General features: G+C 37.2%; 1 protein-coding gene across 4 annotated transcripts in view; it reads right to left on the reverse strand.

Annotated features, from left to right (window-relative positions):
• LOC127497603 (glutamate receptor ionotropic, kainate 5-like) overlaps window positions 1–14849 on the reverse strand; it is a 72776-nt gene that overhangs the window by 50338 nt on the left and 7589 nt on the right. The window lies entirely within an intron of this gene.

A 14849-nucleotide genomic window follows, 5' to 3' on the forward strand; every position in this document is an offset into this window, starting at 1 on the left:
TCCACCTATCTTTGTGTCTGTTTAAATGGCTCATTCAAACCAAGGTTTCAGCATGCTGTTCTCACAGTGCTCTCTACAGTCTCTTTTTATCACATTTCCTTCAATTCCTTTAGTTCAATATTTTACCCCAACAGCTCAACACTCTTTCACCCCCATCATCTCTCGCCATCCTTTGCTGGACAGAGGTGAAGGGCAGACAAATCAGGAGTGTAGGGCACACTGAATAAGGGGGTCCTGTTTTCCCTTCATCTTGATTTACTGCCTCTCCCTCTGTTACACCACAGTTTGGAGCCATGGGGCAGCAACAGCCTCCTCAATCTCAATAAACAGGGTCAGGAAAGAGAGAAAGATAGGCCCAGTGAGAGAGAAACAAAAATTTGTGAGAAGTGTTGTGCAGCAAAAAAAAAATTATTTATTAACCCTGAGAACATCAGGGGACAAAACAACATGATATAAACAGAAAGGAGGAGTGGAGCTGGGAATGAAGTCTTGATGAGTAAAGGAAGAGTAAAAAGACACAGCGAGGTACAGTGTTGCCCCATGGCTGCCTGTTACATATGTGCTGGTGAGGCGTGATGAAGTAATTTACGGGGTTACACTTCAATAAACCCTCTCACCAAACATGCAAATGGGATACTGAAAAGAGCCAAAGGAGGAAAACGGCAGGTGGGGAACAGAATAAAAAAAGAACGGCTATGAAAAAACTGTGGTTTTATTGTACAAAAACCTCAAAGAGTAATGAATGTGTGTGAGTTTCTTTATGGCCAGTTACAGTTAAGCTGAGCAAACAAATTATGCTGTATACTAAAAAAAATAAGTAACATTCACTAAACTTTAAGAGGAAGAAAGCAAATGGGTAGATGTAATGTAATGTGAAGTATACATAAAATGTATCTAGTTCTAACTGTAAATTCTGATGAGCTGAGGTGTGTTCAAAGACACTGTAACATATACCTGTTAACATACTGATAGAAAAAAATAATTTTAACTATATACTATATTATTACTATTAATAAATTAATATTTTTAGTATAATACTTATGTGTGAGATTATTTATACACTTTATTTAAAAAAAAATTAAAAACCTAAATATTTGTCACTTTCAATGTTAGACAAGCCATATTTTTAAATGCAATGTTCAATGTTTTTTTTGTTTGTTTTTTTTTTTAGTTCTGCCACACACACACACACACACACACACACACACACACACACACACACACAGAACTAAACATTTGCCACATGTCAGCGGTGACAATTATTTTGGGATGAACTCCACATGAATAAACTCCAGACATCACAAAATGACATGACAGTCAGACAATACAAAAGAAAACATTTAGATTTCCCTTCAAATATTCAAGTTCATGCTTGAACTGAATTGTTTAGTTTAGAAAGCACTACGTTTTCCCTCCTGAATTTACTGAAAGACAAAATCTTATTCTCAGCAGAATAAAACAGATATAATGTGTGAGTGTGTGCAGGGATGTTTGAAAGGTGAAGGAAAGGAAGACAGATAAAGATAACAATGGTAGCTGAGGCATGTGATGAGGGGAAATGAGTGAGAGAAGAGAGAAAGTGCTGGAGGGGAAGAAACAGTAGAGCTGAAGATTTAAATTAGAGAATGAAGAGGTAGTCGGGGAAGAGTTTGTAATCAGTGCTTATATTACAGATAGATGTGCAGTATTAGTGCAGAACTGCATCTTCATAAAAAGACCCTGAAAGATGCAGTAGTAACTACAATTTTTAGTAGTGTGACAGTAGTTAAAATACTGTAGCTTTTTCAGTGCAAAGCTACCAATAATTAGTGATACAGCATGACAAAGTGTATAATGCACACAGCTTTTTATTAATTCAAGTCAAACTGATTAGTTCTTACAGTTCTTGTAAATGGATAAAAAAAAAAACAATCACAGGTTTGAATCTCTGCATAGCATTTCGTTTTTATAACAAAATACTGAGCTGAATAAACCATAATTGTGCCAAATAAGACCTATTCAATTATATCATGTGATAGTTTTTTTTAATTATTTAGTTTTAAAGGTATATTTCACCCAAAAATGAAAATAATCCCATGATTTACTCACCCTCAAGCCATCCTAGGTGTATATGACTATCTTCTTTCAGACGAACACAATCTGAGATATATTCAAAAATATCCTTAGTCCTCCAAGGTTTATAATGGTTGTGAATGGGGGCACAAATTCTGAATTCTTTATTAACCCCCTGGAGTCGTATGGATTCATTTTTTTATGGATGAATGCAATTTTTTAAATATCTCTGATTGTATTTGTCTGAATGAAGATAGTCAGATATACCTAAGATGGCTTGAGGGTAAGTAAATCATGGGATAATTTTCATTTTTGGGTGAACTATCCCTTTAAGTAGCATCAACGCCGTTAGTTACATTTGTTTAGTCTCACCGTCGCAAAATACGTACCAATACATACATATTACTGCAGTTTCGATGTGAAATGTCCACTGAGTGGTGCTAAAAGCATGAACAGATAAACGTAATTATGGTACGTTTTTATGATGTTGGTTTTTATACGAATCACCGCAGTTCTGATTTGACATTTGCACTCCATTGCGTTTTAAAATAACGTACCACCAACACTACAACTAAACCTACCCGATACTGTTAACAAAAGCAAATGTGACATAAAAAGCATCCGTAATCATGCCGTTTTAGCTTGTTTCGATCTCTCTTTGAGCCTTTTTACCATGACTCGCCTTTCACGGGATTTGTACCCAAGGCTTCCTCGTTTTAAGTACAACTCCGTATCAGCTGAGCTACCGAACAAGCTTGTTATGTCAGAAAAGTGAAACATATGGAGCTGGTTAAGCGATGCAGAGTCCAAAATATATTCCTTTACAAATCATGCACTTTGGTAAAAAAGCGTTTTGAAGTCACAACATAATATTGTGCAAGGAGACGTGAAAAGGAGTCTTTATTAATCCATAATCTGTCCCCGTAATTGTAACTGTGTATGAAAACGATTAAAAACGCTTGCCGTTTTACTGCCTCTAGCGTTCATTTCTGTTGGAAACTGCAGTGATATGTACGCATTGGTACGTATTTTGGCGACTCGCGAAAACGTTCCCACAGGTACGTCTTTCCTATGAGACCAGCTCTTAACACAAAACTATAATCACTCACACAGAACAGGTTGGGAGGACAATAGACTGAGTGCAAGTGTAGACTGCAAATTAATGATGTGGAGAGATCATTGGATATTACATTTTGCCTGCCTCAATCTGCACTTTTTTAAAACACCTTTCCTTATATAATCTGATGGGTGTTAAAATGTTCTGTACAGCTGGTCCATCCCTGCTCATTTCACGATGAAATTCACTATAATAAAATGGCAGGACAGTTGAACATGCATTGATCAATTTGTTTGCACTCAAAATTATGAATTTTGATTAGCTAATACTGCATTTCCCCCAGCAGGTTAACACATTTTTTAACACTGCAGAAATGAGACAAAAATACAAGCTGCTGCAAATAGTTCATTAATGCTTGGACTATTTCGTAGCTTATAGTATAGCTACTGTAACTGTCAAAATAGTAGCATGACTGTAGTTTCACTACTTTAAAATATGAGTAGCTTGGCAAGCTACAGTTTCAAAGTATCTTCTCCAACGGCAGATCTAAAATTAAGATGTCTGTGTTAAGTCTTTACCATCTACACCAGCTTAAATAGAGTCTCGAACGTTAACCCATCAAAACGAGCCCTACTACAGATAAATCTGTCAAAACGCCACATTCTCTTTGTAGTATTCAGCATGGATACATCCAGCCTCACATGGATTCAACTTACACATCTGAAATAGAACTTTGATGTGTGTAAAGCGGGGAGAATAAGAGACAGAAAATTATAGGAAAGAGGAAAGCTAAGAGGAGGATAGCCGTGCTACGCTTCCGGATGTAGTCGCAGGCCTCTCTGTGTCATTAAAATGAATCCACCTTGCGTGCTAATGCCTCACAAGGATAAATAATTCAGCATGGGCACATGCTGATGGGGCAGGCTAATTAAAGAGCAGACCGGTGGTGAGACGTCGTCACCTCACACATTTGCACCACTTAACTCGGATTGTCGAACCCTGCGGTCGTGTCCGTATTTCAGCGTGACAGCTGCCTGGGCCTCACGGTTTGGCAAATGTCAATCGATGACTGAGGTCCCTGTGCGATCACGAAGCGCCCAGCTGTTTGCAATCAAACAACAGCATACCGTGAAAACCACAACCTGCTTATTAACCTGAGGGGAAAACCATCAGAACATGGTGTTCGGGATGAGTCGACTCAAGCGTTTGTGACAGACGCCCAGACCGTTTAACTGCTTGAGTAATTTGATTGACAGTTAGACACATGCACATTATTATTTTTTTTATTTTTTTGAAAGCTTATAAACACAGTGCTGGAAGATCACGGTATTGTTAAAGGATTGTCAGTGGAGCGTTGACTGCACTTTAAAGTGAGACAAAGAAGATGAAACAGCAGTGTGAAATGCATTAACATCACTGTAAAAACACTGCGGTCAGACACCGGAAGGAACAACACATGAGCTCATATCATTTCAAGGAGACTTCATCAGAAGACTGCATACCCTGACCTTGCAATGAGGCCGTAGGCTCTATAAAAGCTGTTAGAATACAGTGACATTTACTTGAGAAAAACCGTGCCACGTGTGAAGATAATTTCTCGCACTCTGGGGAAGAATGACGTTAACAGGATAGTTCACGCAAAATTATCATTCTGTCATCATTTACGCACCCTCATGTCAAAAAACCTTTATGACTTTCTTTCATGGAAGAAAAAAGATGAATTTGATGAATATCCTGATCACTGTTCAATAGTTACTGTATGATAAAATCTGAATAATGTGCTAATTGCTCTTTTCCATGCAAATCAAAAAAGAATTATAAATAAAAGAACATGCTTTAAAAACACCATCATAAAAGTTGTCCACACAACTTTTTAAATAGATTTTAGTTATATTAACCTCTGCCACCAGATCATTAAAGGGATAAGAAAAGAAAAATACTAATACAAAAACTATATATATCAAGATATAATCAAAATGATATACAAAACGATAGGTGTGTATAAGAAGAAATATTTTAAACTTTTTTAACCATAAATCATCAATTCACAACCAATGTCACACTTCATAACATGGTGAAGTAATGCTTCATGACACTCTCATGAACCCACATATAATGGCCAAATGCGATGGTTTACTGTTATAAGGCTCATAACATTCATAAATCTGTTAAAACGGTTATAAATCTTTCTTATACCCACCTATCATTACGCTTTAGAAGACACTGATTCATCAACTGGGATCATATTGATTCCCATCGTGTTCACTTAGTATGGTTTTTGAAGCGTCAACTTTGGGGGTCCCGAACACTAACATTATATGGACTCACAGAGATGGATTATTTTTCTAAAAACCTTCTTTTCTGATCAACTGAATACAGAAAGTCACATACATCTGTGAGGGTGAGTAAATGATTAGAGAGTTTTCAGTTACACTTTATTTTAAGGTGTCTTTGTTACATTGTAATTATACATTTAAGTACTGAGTAATATTAAGTAACTATGTACTAACTATATGGTTAGGATTAGGGCAGTGGTTCTCAAACTGGAGTATGCATACCCCTGAGGGTACGCGAGGTGACAAGAGGAGGTATGCAAACAAAATGCTGAGTTTTGCCATTCATTTAATTCTACCCCACCTTAAAATAACATTAAAACCGTATTTCTAACAGGCAAAATGTTATACATGACATCCAATCTTTTGCGGCCAAATCTGACTGCATCCATACAAGCAGCGTGCAAATATGTTGCGTGCAGAGTATGCTGTCTTAGCAAATCGCGCTACATTACTGCCATTCTCGACAATAAAAGTGGGGATTTAACACTTACTAGCATGAAGAACAAATAGCCTATAAACACAGGCTGTGCACAGAGATCGATTTAAGATTAAAACTCTCTTCGATACAAAAACCCTGTGAGTTCTTGTTTTTAATGTTATATAATAATGTATTACACGCGCAATAATGTTTTTCCCCCCCAAATATCCACACGATTGCAAATGTGACATTGATTTTATATAACAGTTCAACAAAAAAGGGTGATATTAAGTGATAAGCATTTTAAATGGAGTATTGTCAGTGTTGTTTGCTTAATTTTGCAACAAAATAATAGTTCCAACGAAAGCCACAAAAGAACTGCAACACGCAGCAGTGTTTCGTGAATGAATCTGTGGCTCTGAGGGAACTGTAAATGATTTAATGACCCATTCATAAATGCAGAGACTTGCTTCATTACTGAATGAATGAATGAATAAATGAATGAATGACTATGACTCACTCACTAAGACAGTGACTTACTGCCACCTACTGGTGGTTTTAGTTTAATATTTAAAAGTATCACTTCTTTTTTACCATCATTGTATTTCTCTATTGAGCCTTTTTTTATTTAAAACATTATTTTAAAAAGGTATTTATAAAGGTAAAAAAAAAAAAAAAATACACTGGAAATTCAATTTAAGCAGGCAACTATTGTCTCTTAATGAAAAAGGGAGGTGTAAAAGAAAGATGCTTCAGGGGTACTCCACTCTTAAAAAAAAAAAAAAAAAAAAAAGTTTGAGAACCACTGGATTAGGGTTTGGTTTGGTTTATCGTTAGTTGTAATTATAATTTATAGTTATTACTATAACTGTATTACTATACTATAACTGTAACTACATGTAACAATAACAGTCTGGCTGCGTCCGAAATCGCATACTTTCCTACTATATAGTATGCGAAAAACAGTATGCGAGACGAGTAGTATGTCCGAATTCATAGTATTCGAAAAACAGTAGGCGAGAAGTACCCGGATGACCTACTGCTTCCGCCCAAATTCTGTAGTAGGCATACGATGGACGCTGTGCTATCCCATGAGGCTACAGGAGAGGATTCTTCATATTCGAAAATGGCGGAAAGCGGCGATGCAGCTCTTTTCAAGTCAAAGTACCTAGGGAAAAATGTGTTTATTGTGGTTAAATTGCACTTGTTTAACATAATGGAAGTAAACGGCTGACTTATTGAAAGTTTAATTAATGTGAATCGATGAGAAGATTTTGAGAGTCGGCTGTAAAAAGACATTTAATCATTATTACTGAGAGCACATCAAGCTAACGAACAGATCGAGCTACATCAGCTTGTTAACTGTTTTATTTAACAGAGACGTTCGTTGTTAGTTTAATGAGATTAGAAAACTTAACGGACAGCAACATTCAGGCGGCAGTAGGCGGCAGCTCATTTTGTAAACGTTATCTAAATAGTGTTTTTTTAGAATATGTATATACTATTTATTGTTATCATTGTATTTATTTATGTATATAATATTTAGGCTATGTATATATTGTGTGTATTTCTTTCTCCCTCTCTGTCTATATCTATCTACACATTATTTATTTATATATGTATTCAAGTTTGTTTATTGATTCATGTGTATTTTGTTTCTTTTGTGTATTTTTATATGCATTCATTTATAACAATAAATTACTTAATTTCATTGCTCCAAATCAGCCTCTGTCATGATGTTCACAGACATGTCTTTTTATTCGGAGGTAAAATTTGCTAGCTAAATAGGTGATTTATACTTTGACAAATATTTAACAAAAGCGTGATCTGCGAGCAGCTGACCGACGCCTCCTTTGAGCTGTTGATTGAATCGACGTTAAAACACAGATGAAAGCGGTAAGCATTAATAAAAACATTGCCAATGAAAGCGGAGTAGAGCGGGCCCTCTAAATGTTCGCGCTGTTGTGACAACGCATGACACGTGACAACATTAACATGACGGATGTAGTACGTCCGAATTCCATTCATACTACCCATATTCATACTATATAGAACATACTTTTTTAACGGTCGGGAAGTACGTTCAAATTCAAATGTAGTACCTACTCATGTAGTATGCGATTTCAGACGTAGCCTCAAATAAAGCGTTACCGAATTTTAATTTCTGGGTGGAGTGAACTTAAGATCCAGATGTAAACAAATCATTCAGCCCGTTCTTCTGAACAAAATCAAATGATTCATTCAAAAGATCTGACTCTAAAGAATGATTTATTCATGAATCGTCCATCAGTGTTCTCTCATGAGAATGTCATATGGGTTTAGAATGACTTAAATGATTTTTCATTTTGAGGTGAACTACTCTTATAATGGAGGCAAACTGTGACCTGTGGACATATGATATATTCCAGCAAACATGGGGACAGCAGCAAACACATCTGAGCATGTGCCCATTTCTCCCGCTGCTTTACTTGAAAGCAAACACAGCTCATGTTTATTTATTAGACGCCAATGCAAAGCACTTCAAAGGACTGTCCAGTCAGAAGCTCCCTGAGACTATGTTCACAGAACCTGTAAATTACTCCTGCCCCTGCCAGGCTCAAAACCACCTGCCAAGACAGTTACATTAGGTTTTCGTTGTTTACCGTAGAGCCTTAAAACAAGTGCCATGGTGAAAACCATAACATGCACAGGCCATATCAAGATTAGCTACAACTCAAGTGGAAGGGTAAAATAATAGGCTCCCTCAGTCTGACACCCAAAATTGTGAAAGTATCCAATTTCCAGAGAGAAAAAGTACAGTGGAGCCTGGGCTGGGAAGTTGAGTTTGTTTCATCTGTGAGGTCTTAGGTTTTTCTCTTGATGGTTAATCAATGAGTCAGATTGCTTTGGGTCAAAAATGGAAGCTAGGTGAGCAACCATTGGACTCTCTGTTCAACTAAGAATGTCCGTTTGTGATTTAGCCATTATATTCCACTGTTGAAGTTATAAGCTCTGTTCCAAAACCTAGTGCGTTTCCCCACATAGGCAGCTCCTTTCAATGTTAGCATCTTAATCTTAAATGTGATTGCCTTCTCCACTAAGGATACATGCGATGCAGACTTAAGCCTGGAACACGCCGACGAACTAGTGGCAACGAAAGCAGACTGCGGGGTTGGCTCAGCGTCTGGGTCCAAAGTTGCCCTGACACACCAAACCGACGCTCGACACCCGACGGCCAAGTAGCACGTCGGTTCTGCGCCTGCATAAGAAGAAATGCCTTTCCATACCAGCAGGTGGCAGTAGCTGAACAGCCAATCAGAATGATCAGATGGCCCAACTGACCGACAAGCTCCGACACCAATTCAACATGTCGAATTGGCCGAAAAAAGCCGATGAGGACCAACTTCAGCCAACTCTATAAATGTCGTGTTATGTTATATAAATGTGACCCTGGACCACAAAACCAGTCATAAGGGTCAATTTTTTGACATTTAAATTTATATATCATCTGAAAGCTGTATTAAATAAGCTTTCCAGTGATGTATGGTTTGTTAGGATAGGAAAATATTTGGTCGAGATACAACTATTTGAAAATCTGGAATCTGAGGGTGCAAAAAAAAAAAAAAAAAAAAAAAAAAAAAAAAAAAAAATCAAAATATTGAGTAAATCGCCTTTAAAGTTGTCCAAATGAAGTCCTTAGCAACGCATATCCACTCACAAAAATACATTTTTGATATATTTACGGTAGTAAATTTACAAAATATCTTCATGGAACATGATCTTTACTTAGTATCCTAATGAATTTTGGCATAAAAGAAAAATCAATCATTTCGACCCATACAATGTATTGTTGGCTATTGCTACAAATATACCCATGTGACTTATGACTGCTTTTGTGGTCCAGGGTCACATTAATGTCATTACATTTTTTGGCCACACCACATTACATTTTACAACCTTGCCTTTTTGTTAAAAAGTATCAGATTATCAGATATATTTCTTATTGACCTTGATACACATTAAGAAGTTGTATTAAAATATTTTTAAAAAAGAAATAAAAGATTATGCCAAACTACTTAATAGGGTTTTCTTTTCAAGAATTTCATTCTTTTGATGATTTTTATTATTATAATATTAGCACGGTTTCCCTAAATATTCACCACAATAAAAAATATATCAAAAATTAAGAAATTTAAAACATGCTCATCATCAGAGGTGTTACCAAATTATTGTATATAAATTATATATTTTTAATGTATTTTTGAAAAGGAAAAAAAAAAAAGATCCAGACAACAAAATGAATGTCATTGATCCTTTGACCAAATAGAGGTATCTTAGAAGGCAGCATAATTAAATCTCTTGAAACAGTCTTTGCATAAGAAGAGCATCTATGATGTCTGAAAGGTTTGGAAAATAGCTTCATACTATGTTCCACTACTACCCTACATTTCATTTGCTTTTCAAGCCATTTCCAGCACCTTCTATGGCCTCCCTCTGAGAGGCTTGTCTTTAGGGTGAGATGGGTGAGGCCTAAAACTGCAGAGATGTGAGAACCCACGCTCACCCGCGCTCTGTTCTCTTATGAAAGAGCGCTGCCATTGATTTTGCAGTGTGAAGGACTAATAAAGATGGATCTTTTTCAGAGTAGGGCTGAAATGAGGGCCTACAGGTAAGAGCTGCAGACAGGCACAGCCACTTGTCCTTAATGGAAGATTGATTTTAATTGTGACACCACCTGATTGGCCCAGTTCTAAAGGAATGAAAAAAAAAAAAGGGATGGAAATGAAAAGCAGAGGGTGACCAATGTATTTTCTCTAAAGCAAAAGCACTTCAAAAGCATTACAATGACTCAGAATTTTTTTTTTTTCTTCTCTTCAACATTACGTTTTTCTTGAGGGGGTAAAAGGATATCATTACAGTCACGAAGAAAGCTTCAAAAAGGTCTGAAATAACATCTGCAGTCATTTTCGTTATTCCCATCCAAAAATTTATTTCAGTAAAGGTTGCAGTGAAATTTTTGCTCACAAAGCAGCAATTTATTTTAAATCTCTCCAAGACAGCACATGGAACCAAACATGTTTCTTTTTCTTTTATTTAAAGTGCACCCTTGACTTCTGACTGAGGCACACTCAGACTTAAATATTAAAAGCTAAATGATCCTCAGTATTGGAGGAAATGGGTTGTAATGAAAGCTTTCGTGCACATGGCTCAACAGAGCTTGAGGTTTTATTGCGCTTTCTGAATCAGATCAAACTGCTCTCAGAAACCGATCACTTGCTGGAACTCAATAAATGTCTACCAATGCTTGAACAAAGTAAGAGCATGTGAAAAAAACAGTGAGTGCCGGCAGCTAATCACACGAACACATAGAGATTCTTGGACATTTCACTTATGAATCAGAGATCTATTATTTCCTGAGACAATCGAAAATGTCATTTACAGACATTCTGGAACATAATAGAAGCATTGTTTTTGATTTTGAGTCTACTGTTGGTTTGAAACCATGTCATTTATAAACTATTTTTATTTTGTGCATCATCCGTCTGCATTTCTCCCTTTATATATTTCGAGTGTTATTCTTGGTATTCTCATCAATCAAACCAGGAATTTGTTTTATGCTTTACTCAGCACATTGCGCCTCAGTACAGCACAACAATGCACCAGGAACTAGTAAATATGCCATTTGTAAGCCACACCATTTATCAAATTTTGCATACTCACGTGCAGCACGGCAGATTATCAACTCAGGAACACACTAGGATATAAGAAGGACATTAAAATGCATTCCCCAGTGTCCTTAAAAATCACTGAGCCAGGAGTTTTTTTAATCTCTTTCACACATGGACCCAAACACGCACACACAAATACACCTGACAAGCTCTTATTTCAGATCAATACAATCGATCCTGCTGCCAGTGGACCACTGAACTGGAACTGATGTCATATTTGTGATGTCGACTTTTAGGTGAGGTCATTTCATTCTTGCCATTTGCTGCACAATATTGCATTCAACAACTGGGGGGGGGGAAGGGGTTTGTGAACCGTGTGTGATTCTGAACAATACATAACTTGAACGAACCTTTAAGAGCTTGAAGAACAAACTACACAACTCTATTCAGTCAAGATCCAGTGATCCTCTCTTCACTGCTGCCAAATACAGCTCTGCTAGAAATCTCTGACATTACAATAAAGCCGCTTTTTCATCCTCGCTGTCGAACCCTCCTCATGTGCTCCTGTGCGACAATCACAGTTTTATTTCCTCACTTGGCCTTTCCAGTTTCACTGAATATTACTTTCCAGGTGGTTCTCCAAACAAGTAGAAATAAATCTGGCTTATATTAAGGGATTTTCTCACTGAATCTGGTACTTTCTTTTTGGCACAATTACATAGACGTGTATCAGTCCAGACAGGGCCTCATATTTGTGAAATCCCGCTTTGTTGTTTATTCCAAGTAGGCTACAATATCATTTCCATTCATCTTTTCAATCTGCACAGAAGCTGATAAGACCAGCATGATCTTCCTGTAGTATCTTATAATGGTGTGAATGTGTGAAGTAATGTGACCTAACTAATAACAATTGGCAGTTTATTGATGGAGATGAAAGAGGATATTACAGAGCTGCTTCCTACTGTTAACAAATCTGCGGAGGTTTGTTGCTGAACGTTCCATTTTAGTGCAGTGTAAACTCTCATAATGCTTTCAGACACCAGTGCCTCTCCCAATACTTGTAGCCCAGACAGACGTAACAATAGTCCACTGATATGGCAACAGTACAGGTTGATGTCAAAGCAGCAGCTGACATTCAGACTCTGGATAGGTGACAGTAATGTCAATTAAAGGGTTAGTTCATCCCAGAATTAAAATAATGTCATTAATTACTCACCCTCATGTCATTCCAAACTCATAAGACTTTCATTTATCTTCAGAACACAAATGAAGATCTTTTTGATGAAATCTCAGAGATGTCAGTTCCTCCATTGACTGCCTTTGCAACCACCACTTTGACACTTCAAAAAGTTCATAAAGAGATCAGAAAACTAATCCATATGAATCGAGCGGTTTAGTCCAAAAATTTTCTGAAGAGAAACGATTACTTTTTCTATGATGAAAAGATTTAATTTAGGCTTTTACTCACATGTAAACATTGATCAGCGAACATAAGCAGAAGCTCAACCGAAATGGGGTGCATTTCCCGTAAGCATCGTTGGCCAACTATGGTCATAAGTCTCATTGAACTCTATTGGTAACGACGGAACTTGCGACCACAGTTCGCTTTGGGAAACGCACCACTGAATAACGCACAAGAACAAACCTCTTCTGGAAGCTCAAACGTGCTGCGTAACCAATGAGGTTCATTCTCGTGTGTTATGCAGCACATTTGAGCTTCTGGAAGAGGTTTGTTCTTGTGCGTCATTTAGGTTAGGTTGAACTTCTGCTTATGTTCGCTGATCAGTGTTTAAATGCCTAAATGAAATCTGTTCTTCATAAAAAGCGATCGAGTCTCTTCAGAAAATTTGGACTGAACTGTGGTCGTTGCAAAGGCAGTCAATGGAGGAACTGACATCTCTAAGATTTCATCAAAAAGATCTTAATTTGTGTTCAGAAGATGAATGAAAGTCTCATGAGTTTGTAACGACATGAGGGTGAGTAATTAATGACAGAATTTTCATTTTGGGGTGAACTAACCCTTTAAGCATAAAAAAAATAAAAAAAAAAGCTAGAAAACATGCACATATGTGCAACAGCAACCAAAGATGGACATCAGCCTTCAAGGAAAGTTAAATAGAGTTTGGCCAAAAGCGGTCTTTGCTCTCAATAAGCAGGACTAAGACAGCAGGACATGCTATTCTATTAGAGCAGAGACACATCCATTATGTCAAAAAGGATTTGCTAAACCTGTGGAGAACAGTCACACACTGAGAAGATTACATAACGCCTCTAGTTTTCAGTTTCAAATATAATGTTGAAGAGACAGTTCACCCAAAAACAAAGGTTCTGTCATTACTCACCCACAAACATATATGATGTTGTTTTTTTGTGGAAGAATATCCTGTTCATGCTTCAAGATATTTTTTCAATAATGTACTGGTCACTATTTTCTATACAATTACAGTGAATGGGGACTGAAGTTGAAGGCATCAAAAAATAATAATGCATAAGCACAATAAAAGCATCAAAAAAGAGAACCATAGATGTGAGAGCAACACGCTGCCATATCGCATTGTGCAGAACTTTGGAGGAGTTCAGCTTCAAGATCCTTTCTCACTCTTATTTTAAAATATATTAAAAAAGAAAACGTTATTTTAAATTGTAATATTTCACAACATTAATGTATTTTTAATAAAAAAAATGCAACCTTGGTCAGCTTAAAATATCTAAAGCCCAGAACACACCAAGTCGACGCTGACGAACTAGTGACTGTGCAGACTGTGGGGTTGGCTCACATCGGCAGCGTCTGGGTCCAAAGTTGCCCTGACACACCAAACCGACGCTCGACACCCGACGGCCAAGTAGCACGTCCGTTCTGAGCCTGCGTAAAAAAATGCCTTTCTGTACCAGCAGGTGGCAGTAGTTGGACAGCCAATCAAAATGATCAGATGGCCCGACTGACCGACAAGCTCCGACGCCGATTCAACATGTCGAATTTGCCGAAAAAAGCCGACGAGGACAAACTTCAGCCGACGGTGCGGAATACACTGAGAAAACTTAGTCGGCCGACAAACAAAAACTGCCCGACGACCGACCGTCAGCTTGGTGTGTTCCGGGCTTTACTAACCCCAAACTTTTTAACAGTAGTGTAAACCTGAAATGTCACAAATTACACATTCTCAAACTGGTGCATTACATTCAGTAACGACACATTAAACATTAAACTTCATCAATTAATAACACTTCTTTTAGATTTTTTTTCTACTAGCAACAAAGGAGTTTGGAACAACATGAGGGTGAGTAAATGAGAGACTGTTTAGTTTTGGTGGGAACTGTTCTATTAATTCAGACTCTGC

The sequence above is a fragment of the Ctenopharyngodon idella genome, chromosome 16, assembly GCF_019924925.1.
Source record: "Ctenopharyngodon idella isolate HZGC_01 chromosome 16, HZGC01, whole genome shotgun sequence".
Lineage (NCBI taxonomy): Eukaryota > Metazoa > Chordata > Actinopteri > Cypriniformes > Xenocyprididae > Ctenopharyngodon > Ctenopharyngodon idella.